The sequence below is a fragment of the Trichechus manatus genome, unplaced genomic scaffold, assembly GCF_000243295.1.
Source record: "Trichechus manatus latirostris isolate Lorelei unplaced genomic scaffold, TriManLat1.0 scaffold00114, whole genome shotgun sequence".
Taxonomy (NCBI): domain Eukaryota; kingdom Metazoa; phylum Chordata; class Mammalia; order Sirenia; family Trichechidae; genus Trichechus; species Trichechus manatus.
In genome coordinates this window covers 8,230,720-8,239,712 of record NW_004444050.1, presented here as the reverse complement: position 1 = coordinate 8,239,712, position 8,993 = coordinate 8,230,720, and positions in this window count along the sequence as shown.

Below are 8,993 nucleotides of genomic sequence, written 5' to 3'. Positions count from 1 at the left end.
AATAGCAGCACAACTGGAAGAATGTAATCGATGTCACTGAATTGTACGTAGAAATTTTTGAAATGGTGTATCTTTGGCTATGTATATTTTCACCACAAAAAAAAGGGGGGGGTCAAGAAGGGACAGGGTTGACATGTCGTGGGGTTGTTAACCAATGTCATAAAACAATATGTATACTGACTGTTTAATGAGAAACTATTTGTTCTGTAAAAAAAAAAAAAGTCAAGAAGGGAGAAGGTTGACATGTCGTGGGGTTGTTAACCAATGTCATAAAACAATATATGTACTGACTGCTTAATGAGAAACTATTTGTTCTGTAAACCTTCACTTAAAGTAAAATAAAAAAAAAGTCTTATTGTGATTCTAAGATAATTATAGGAAATGTTATAAATCTATTATTTTTTCTCAAAACTTGTCACATTCCAGTTAATTTCAGAGTTTAAGTTAATTAATTACATTATGAACAAATATTAAAGCGCTAACGATAGCAGGACTAAAGAAACAGGATGTTCTGAATATTTTCAAAAAGTTAACCACTCAAAACTGTATTTGCCTGAATCAAAATAGCCAATCAGATATCTTTTAAAGTGATACTGGAAATTTTTTAAATTAGTTTAGAAAATTGCCTAAATCAGAATCATGGCATGATATTTCAAATTATAAAGTTGATTTTGGACCTGTAATTTTTGAAAAAATAATTTTATATTTTTGTTCCCCAATGTTATAAGAATAGATTCAGAATAGGTATTGAACTGGTACATAAATGAGACTCCAGCATTCAGAAATCTGAAGAAGTTGTAAAGTGACAATTCTACGTCCACTGAATGGTGGAGTGTCTATATCATTTCATTAATACAAATAAATCCATCAGAAATATAATAATTTAGACAAGTCTGCCAGGGAAAGCAGAAAGGTTATGCTTTACATCTGTACTTGCTTATCTGTATATGTGATAAAAATGTCAGTCTAAAACATGTGAAGATCTTACATTTGACCCTAATGTGCCTGCATCGAATCCTGAGACTCTAAAGAACACAGTCTGAAAACAACAAATTAGATCCAGAATTGCTCTGAGTTTATAGTGTAGGATTTGATCTTAGAAAATTAATAGAGAGATACTCAGGTTCATCATGCATGACCTCATTGCAAGGTAGTAATGACAAGGCACGAAAGTAAGGCCTCAAGACATTCATTTAGACCCGGAGAATCAGAATTAACAATTACAATTACAAAAGTATTTAAATGTCTAGAGTCCAAATCTCTAGACTTCAGGCTATTATCTTTAAGGAGAGGTCTCAGAAGGAAAGCTTAACCAAGAATCCAACTCTGCAGAGGTCCCTAGTGGCTAGCGTCCCAAGTCATTGATGGTGGGCAGAGTCTCAGCAGGCTCTTAGTTTTCAGAGAAAGTAAGAGATTAAATAAAGATCCCTTTGCCTCTGCCTTCTCTCAGTGAGTGAGCAGGGATTCAGGATTTATGTGTGAAATTCTCACCTTAGCCTCACACAAAAAGAGCTAGTGGACATCAAAGACAAGTATGTTATGTCATTTCTCCAGGCTTAGAGACTAAGTGAATGTCATATTTTTTTTCAAGGTTAGAGATTAGGGTCATTGTTTAGAATTATGTCTTAAGGATAGTTTGCAAAGATTAACTATGTTTTGAGTTCTTCTGTAGCAAGCAGTATGCGAGGTCAAAGTCAGCTTAAGGACTGTTTAGCACATGCTTCCCATACTTCACATGGTTCTATGTTTAATTTTAGAAGTATTATGAATAACTTTCTAATAACTTAAAGGTTTCTAATGGCTTATAGTTAATGTCAGAAAGCCTCACAAAGCTAGGCATATTTCTATTTCTAAGTTCATATCATGAGTGTTTATCCATATGTATTTTGAAAATATAATAGTGTCTTTTTTAAAAAAAATAATACTGAGTTTTGGTAAAGTTTAGCCAGCAAGTTAGGTTCCCCTTTGACAATTTCCACATAAACTGTTCAGAGACATTATTTACATTTGTCACAATGTGTCAGCATTCTTTTTGTGTTCTGATTGTTCTATTCTCAGTACTCTAGTTTTCCTATCACTTTATCTTCTTATTTTGGTTTCGAGTAATTGTTGACCTTTTGGTCTCATACTGATGGTTTTTAAGTAGAACACCGGTCTTACGAGTAAAATCCTTTATTTTGTGTGCTGCTCTGCTATTTCACTAAAAGTGATCTCAAGGGATAGGCTCATTTCTAGGTTTAAAGAGTGTCTGAGAGTAATAGTCCCAAGAAGTCCTCTGTTCTGTGCTGTTCCAGTTTGTCTGTTCCCCATCCCCCTTAGGTGTATGAGTTCTCCTCCATGTTTTTCTCCCATTCTGTCTGGGACTGTCCATTGTGATCTCAGACAGAACGGTCAGTAGTGGTAGTGGGGCACCATCTAGTTCTTCTGTTCTCAAAGCAGTTGAGGTTGTGGCTCGAGTAGACTTGTTTCTTCTCTGAGCTTTTGGTTACCTTCTTACTGTCTTGCTTTTGGCAAGTAGAGACCTAAGTTTTGTCTTAGCCTCTCACAGGCTTTTACTACCCTAAACACTACTCACTTCACTAGGATGCCGATCATGATTTTTGTGAGCTGTATTATGCCAGTTGACTGAATTGTCCCATGAGGCTATGGTCCTAAGACTTGAAACCCAGGAAACCAAGCTTGGAAGGTGTTTGGTTATGTCTGAGGAGTATCTGTATTCGTGTCTTCAATGAATATATGTGCCTGTACCCACACATTTGCATTTACATATGCCTGTAGATAGTTCTGGAAACCCTAGTGGTGTAGTGGTTAAGAACTACAGCTGCTAACCAAAAGGTCAGCAGTTTGAATCCACCAGGTGCTCCTTGGAAACCCTATGATGCAGTTCTACTCTGTCCTTTAGGGTTTCTATAAGTAGGAATCGACTTGACAGAAACGAGTTTGTTTTTGTTTTGTTTTGTTTTGTTTTTTGTAGATAGTTCTATCTTTTCTCACCTATGTACATACCTGTAACCTACCCATACACCAATGTGCCTGTACCCATCCATATGTGCTGAAACACTCATTTTTACTTTGGTTGTGCTGTGCTCACTACATCCACATTCGGTGCCAGTTTTCCCCATCACCAAAAATATCAAGTTTCTATGGTCTAAAGCAAAACAGTAAGAAAGCAACCAAAAGCTTAGAGAAAAAACAAGTCTAAGTGAGTCACAATCTCATTCAGACATTCATGAAATAGATGGTTTCTGGCTACCACCACTGACCATTCTAACCAGGGTCACAATAGTTGGTCCAGGATAGAATGGGAGAAAAATATTTAGTAGAATTCAAACTCCTACATATATGTGTGTGTATATATATGTATATATTTATATAAAGACAGACAAACTGGAATAGTAGAAAACAGAGGATTTCCTGACACTATCACTCAGAGATACTCTTTAAACCTAAAACTGAGCCTATCCCTTGAGATCACCTTTTAGTGAAATAGCAGAATGGTATAAAAATTAAAGGGTATTACCAGTAAGATTGGTGCCTACTTTTAGTATGAAACCAAAAGGTCAACAATTACTAAAAAAGCAAAGATAAGAAGATAAGCAGGCAGGGAAACTAGAGTACTGGAAAGGGAACAAATAGAACACAATTAAAGAGAATGTTGACACATTGTGATAAATGCAACCAACGTTACTGAACAATTTGTTTGGAAATTGTCAAATGGGAATCTATCTTGCTGGGTAAACTTTCACCAAAAACAAAACAAAATATTTATAAAGAAATGAAGTCTGTTTTATCTGATATCAGTGTGGTCACACCTGCTATCTTTTATTTACTGGTTCCATGGAATATTTTTCTCCATTTTTTTGTCTGTTTGTGTCCTTATGTCTAAAGTGTGTTTCTTGTAGATAGCAAAAGGATAGATTATTAATATTTTTTTTACCCATTCTGCCACCCTCTGCCTTTGGCATGGGGCATTTAGACCATTAAATTTAAGATTATTACTGAAAACTAGGTGTCTACTTCACTCATTATCTATTTTTTTGAGTGTTTCATTATCTTCATTTTTTATTCTGATTTTTCTTTGTCTTTAGCTGCTTTCTTGTGATGAGGCTTTTTGCTTTATTCCTTCTATTCCACTGAATGTCTTTTTCTTGGTGATTTCTTAGTGGTTAATACATATATTACGTTACACAACTTACAATTGCAATGTTTAACATATGAACATCAGTTAACAAACAAACTTAACATAATAAATCTATTCCTGATATGCCCTCCCTCCCACATTTCTGTTGGTAAGTCTCCATTAACATCAATATGTTGCCAGGTGAAAACCCCAGGTTTTGCTCAGCGTGACTTGTTACAGCCAATAAACAAGAGTCCGAGGTGGGAGACCAGAAATATGCCTTTATTTCGTTGTACAAGGAAAGGAGCCATCAGGGCTGTTGCTTCCAAGACTGCTCACAGGCAACTTGGGAAGGTGCGCTTTTACAGAGAGCAGTCAAGGAAATGCAAATTCATCATGAATATTCAGGATTGACCTTTATGCAGGTGCTCAGAGCTTGGGGATTACTATGCATTTTCTTGAGACAAGGGTTCGATTCCCTGGGATGGAGGAAAAGGAAGATTTTCTTTCATTAAGATGTTAAGTCTCCATCAAGAGGCCAGTTGAGGCCATCTATGGCCCATTCTGTGGTTATCTTGTCAAGGACAATTTTAGAAGAATGAGCTGCTTATTCTGCTAGGTGTAGGAGGATAAGCTAGAGCCAGTATCTCTTAGAAGAGTTGGGTTCTGACGCTGCCTGCCTCAAATATACCACCTATATTCTATAAATTTACTTTGTACGTATTTCTTACAAACATGATGTTGTATTGTTTGCAGGATTTAATTATTGAGTTTATTCCCTGAAAATATACTTGGTCCTTATGATTGACCATGTTATCGCACTTTTTAGAGACCTGTCTCTCTCGTTATTTATTTTTTACCCCGGGTATAGATATGAGTATTTATTTAAGTCTCTTGCCTTTCCATTTGGAGTACTCCCTTGTGTAATACTTGCAAAGCTGGTCTGGTAGTGGTAAATTCTCAGAGCTTCTGTTTGCTTGGGAATGTCTTGATTTCCCCCTCATTTTTGAATTACAACTTTGCTGGGCAAAGAATTCTTGGTTGGTAATTGTTTTCATTTGGTATTTTATATATGTCGCTCCAGTGTCTTCGGGTCTCTAGAATATCTGGGGAGAAATCCGCACTGATTCTCACGAAAGACCCTTAGTATATTATATTGCATTTTTCTCTTGCCACTTTCAGAATTCTCTCCTTGTTTTTGTTTTTCAAGAATTTTATTAGGCTATGGCACAGTCGGTCTTTTTTTTTTTTTGTCTGTTCTAATTGAGGTTTGTGTAGGTTTCTGTATTTGCAGGATTGATTCTCTGTTCAGGTTTGGGAAATTCTCTCTAATTATCTCATAGAAAATTGTTCCTATGCCTTCATTGTTGTCATGGTACTCTGGGATTCCAATAACTCTAAGGTTATTGTTTCTCAATTATAATCCCATATATCCTTTCAGGTTTGTTCACTTTTTTTTTGTTTGTTTGTTCATTTCTTTTGTTTGTCTTGAGATTTAATAAGTCCAGTTATTTTGTCTTCTAGTTCACTTATTCTATCTTATGTCTGTTTGGGAGCATTGTTTGACTCTATCGTTGAGTTTTTCTCTTGCTGTTTGTAATTCAGTTGTTTTTGTTCTTTAGTTCCAGTAGTTCTTTTTGTTTTGTTTAATATGTTTTCAATTTCCTTTATATCTTTATTTGTTTGTTTGTTTATAGTGCTGATTCAGGAGTTTTGGATGCTTGATCTCTGGAACTCAATATGCATGCATGGAAGGAGAATTGGTCACAGATGTTGGTGTAAGCAGTGGGGCTGGACTTTCTTGTGGCGAAAGTGTGGGCTTTCTATGGCTTTCTCTCAGAGGTTCACCTGCACAGGCTCTCTTACAGTGTTCCACTGTGGGGAGGGAGCCAGCCATTCTCTCTGTGTTACATGTCTCTTTGAAGTGTTTCCCTCACCCTGCTTCCCTTGCAGTTCCTTCTGGTCCTAGTGCCCATCCATCCTGGGCCTCAGTAAGATTCAACAGCACTCTCTCAGAGCAACACAATCCTCCTTCTCCTTCTCCCAACTTCATGGCTCACAAACTCCCATGGCCAATCTGTGCTGTCTTTAAAAATCAGGCTATAGCTTCCTCCAATCAACTTCTTTTCTGTGTTGCCTGTTTGAGGTATTTCCCAGCCCCTTCCCAAAATGGCTGCGATGAAGAGTATTCCTGATGTTAGCAAGTATGTTCTCCCAGCTTCTGGATGGTTCCTGCTCCTCCTCTCTTCCACTTCTGGACTCACCTTGACTCTCTAAAACCTCAGCTGCCATCTGGAGTTCTGAGATTTCAGTCTGTGATTGCTTTTAGTTGTTGTTCAGTGTGTTAGTTGATGGGAGAGTAAATGGGGATGTCCAGTCACTTTGCCATCTTACTCTGGCCTCCCCCCACCATAATAGTGTCTGGTACCTTATGGAATTTGAGATCATTATAGAAACACACAGAATAGGGTCTTAAAGGTTAAAATGCTTCATTACTGCTGAACTTTGCTAGGATTCTATTAAAAATAGTTTCTTACCGAGTTTTTCCTGCAGTACAGAGGAGTCATTGGTATTATATCACTGGTTAACCTGGTCTTATACTTGTCTACCCACCACCAAGCATATCACACAACCAATATCTTACAAGACCAGCCTTCTGTATTGCTGTCTCATTTACAGCATCTAGCTTTAAAAAGTATTGCACATTGAACTTCATTTACTGACTTTCTCATCCAACTAATTTTTAGTTTTTTTCGCAGATCTTATCTCCAACTTTGTACTTATCCAAAGTGTCTACTACCTGATACAACTCACCTAGCACGGACAAGAAATCATTTCTTTCTCTGCTATTTCTGCTTTTCAACTTTTAGAGTGAAAACTCCCTAGCAATAAATTGTCAATTTCATGGAAACTCATGGTGGCATCTAATCACCTTGCTGTAGCCCATACCAGTTTGGTATAAACTGCCCTAAAAATGAGTCCTCTTATTTTCCTCATTTTATGTGCCAGTTACTGAACATATGGTCCATCTGTATTATTTCATTTAATCTGCATAATTACTATCATCATCCTATCATTTTTTTAAAGTAGAGAAAACTCAGGCTTAAAAGGTAAAGTAACTTGCCTGAGGTCACAAACTAATGGGCAACATAACAAAGATTCAAACTTTAGATACTCAATTCTAAAGCCCTTACCATTAGATCACAGTTTGCCATAGAAATGAATTGTACACCCCAACCCTCATTGCTCTCATTCTCATAAGGGAGGCAGAGTCAATGTAAGGGGTAGAAGATAGGAAGAAAAATGGACAACTTTCCACATGGAATGAGAAATCTTAGAAATAAGTCAGTGTTTACTAAGGTTTCTTTTTTCTTTTTTCCTAGAGTAGACTTTATACTGAAGGAGAGAGATAAAGACCCTCCAGAAGGTCAAGGAAGTTAGCCTGAAGTGGAACATAAGTAGCAGAGAATTCCTTTGGGGTGTCATGTCTGTTTGAGTAATAATCAGGTAGATTTTGCATTTTAGTCACCATAACTACATATATGTAGATATAGACATAGAGATAGACATAGCTATAGATAACAAGATAAAGAAATATAGATATATAAATATAGAGAAATCCTTAAGTAAGCAAGCGAATACACCATGTTTATACTATGTTTTTTTATATCATAACCTTGCGTTTAATTCAACAATCTTAGAAGTTTAAATGAGCATGAAGTCAGAATTAGATTTGTAAATATAAGTACATCTCAAATTCTGAGACTTAATTCATCTTTTGGACCAGATTATTACAAAGGAAATTTAGCTCTCAAATTCTGCATTGAGTGTTAATATAATCAAACATTCAGTGTCATATTAATTTATCAATTATGAATTACAATCATTCCCAGCATCCTTTAGTGAAGTATAATGCATGTGAATTGGAACTGAGATACAACTTTATAACAAGTTTCTGTACTCTGAGATTTCTCAGCAGTTCCCACCAACTCAACAGTTACCTTGAGTCCATTCAAGCACTGTTATGTTTCAAATTAACAATGGCTAAGAAATAGAATTAAAGGTGAGGCTGAAGTTAACTCTGAAGTTGAGGCTAAAGAAAGAGATGAAGAGAAAATGGAGATGATGATGGGACAAAGATGGAGAGAGATAGAGATAGTGAAAGAGAAAGGGACAAAGAGAAAGACACATAGTCTATTTATATAAGATTTCCCAGCGTTGTAGCAGCTAAAAGTCAATTGACAACTCCTTCAATTTCTCTTTCATTCCCCTTTCCAACAATTATTTATCAAATGAAAGTTACTGGGAAATGTGCCAAACATACAATGTTAAGCAAAAGAAAAATGGTACCTACTGCCAAATGCTTTCATGTTCTAGTGTGGAAGACAGGCGTCAAGAATCATGAAGGTCTGAAATTTTACCTTATTTATAAGGTAAGGCTAATTACAAGCCTACCATAATTTCACAGAATGCTGGTAGAAGACTTGGGATTCCTGAGTCAGAGGTGAAAGACTTTATTATTCACAATAATAGTAGAATATCTGCCTTTGCACCAGTTTCCCGAGGTCAAGTTCCTACACGGCAAGGTGAAAAGGGTCAGGTGTAGCCTGTACACACAGTGAGTTGTATCACAGGATGGGAACATGAACTTAGGGAAAATAAATTGTTTACAATGGGCAGTAAGTAAAGTTGTCAGATAAAATATAGGACATCCAGACTTCCGGCAAGATGGCGCTCTAGGCAGAAACACCACGCCGTCCCTCCACAACAAAGATCTGAAAAACTAAGCCAAACAGAGAATCAACAATCCTGAAACCCTAGAACACCAAATGAAGAGATAAAGAACTCAGCCGAACACCAAATGGAGTAAGAA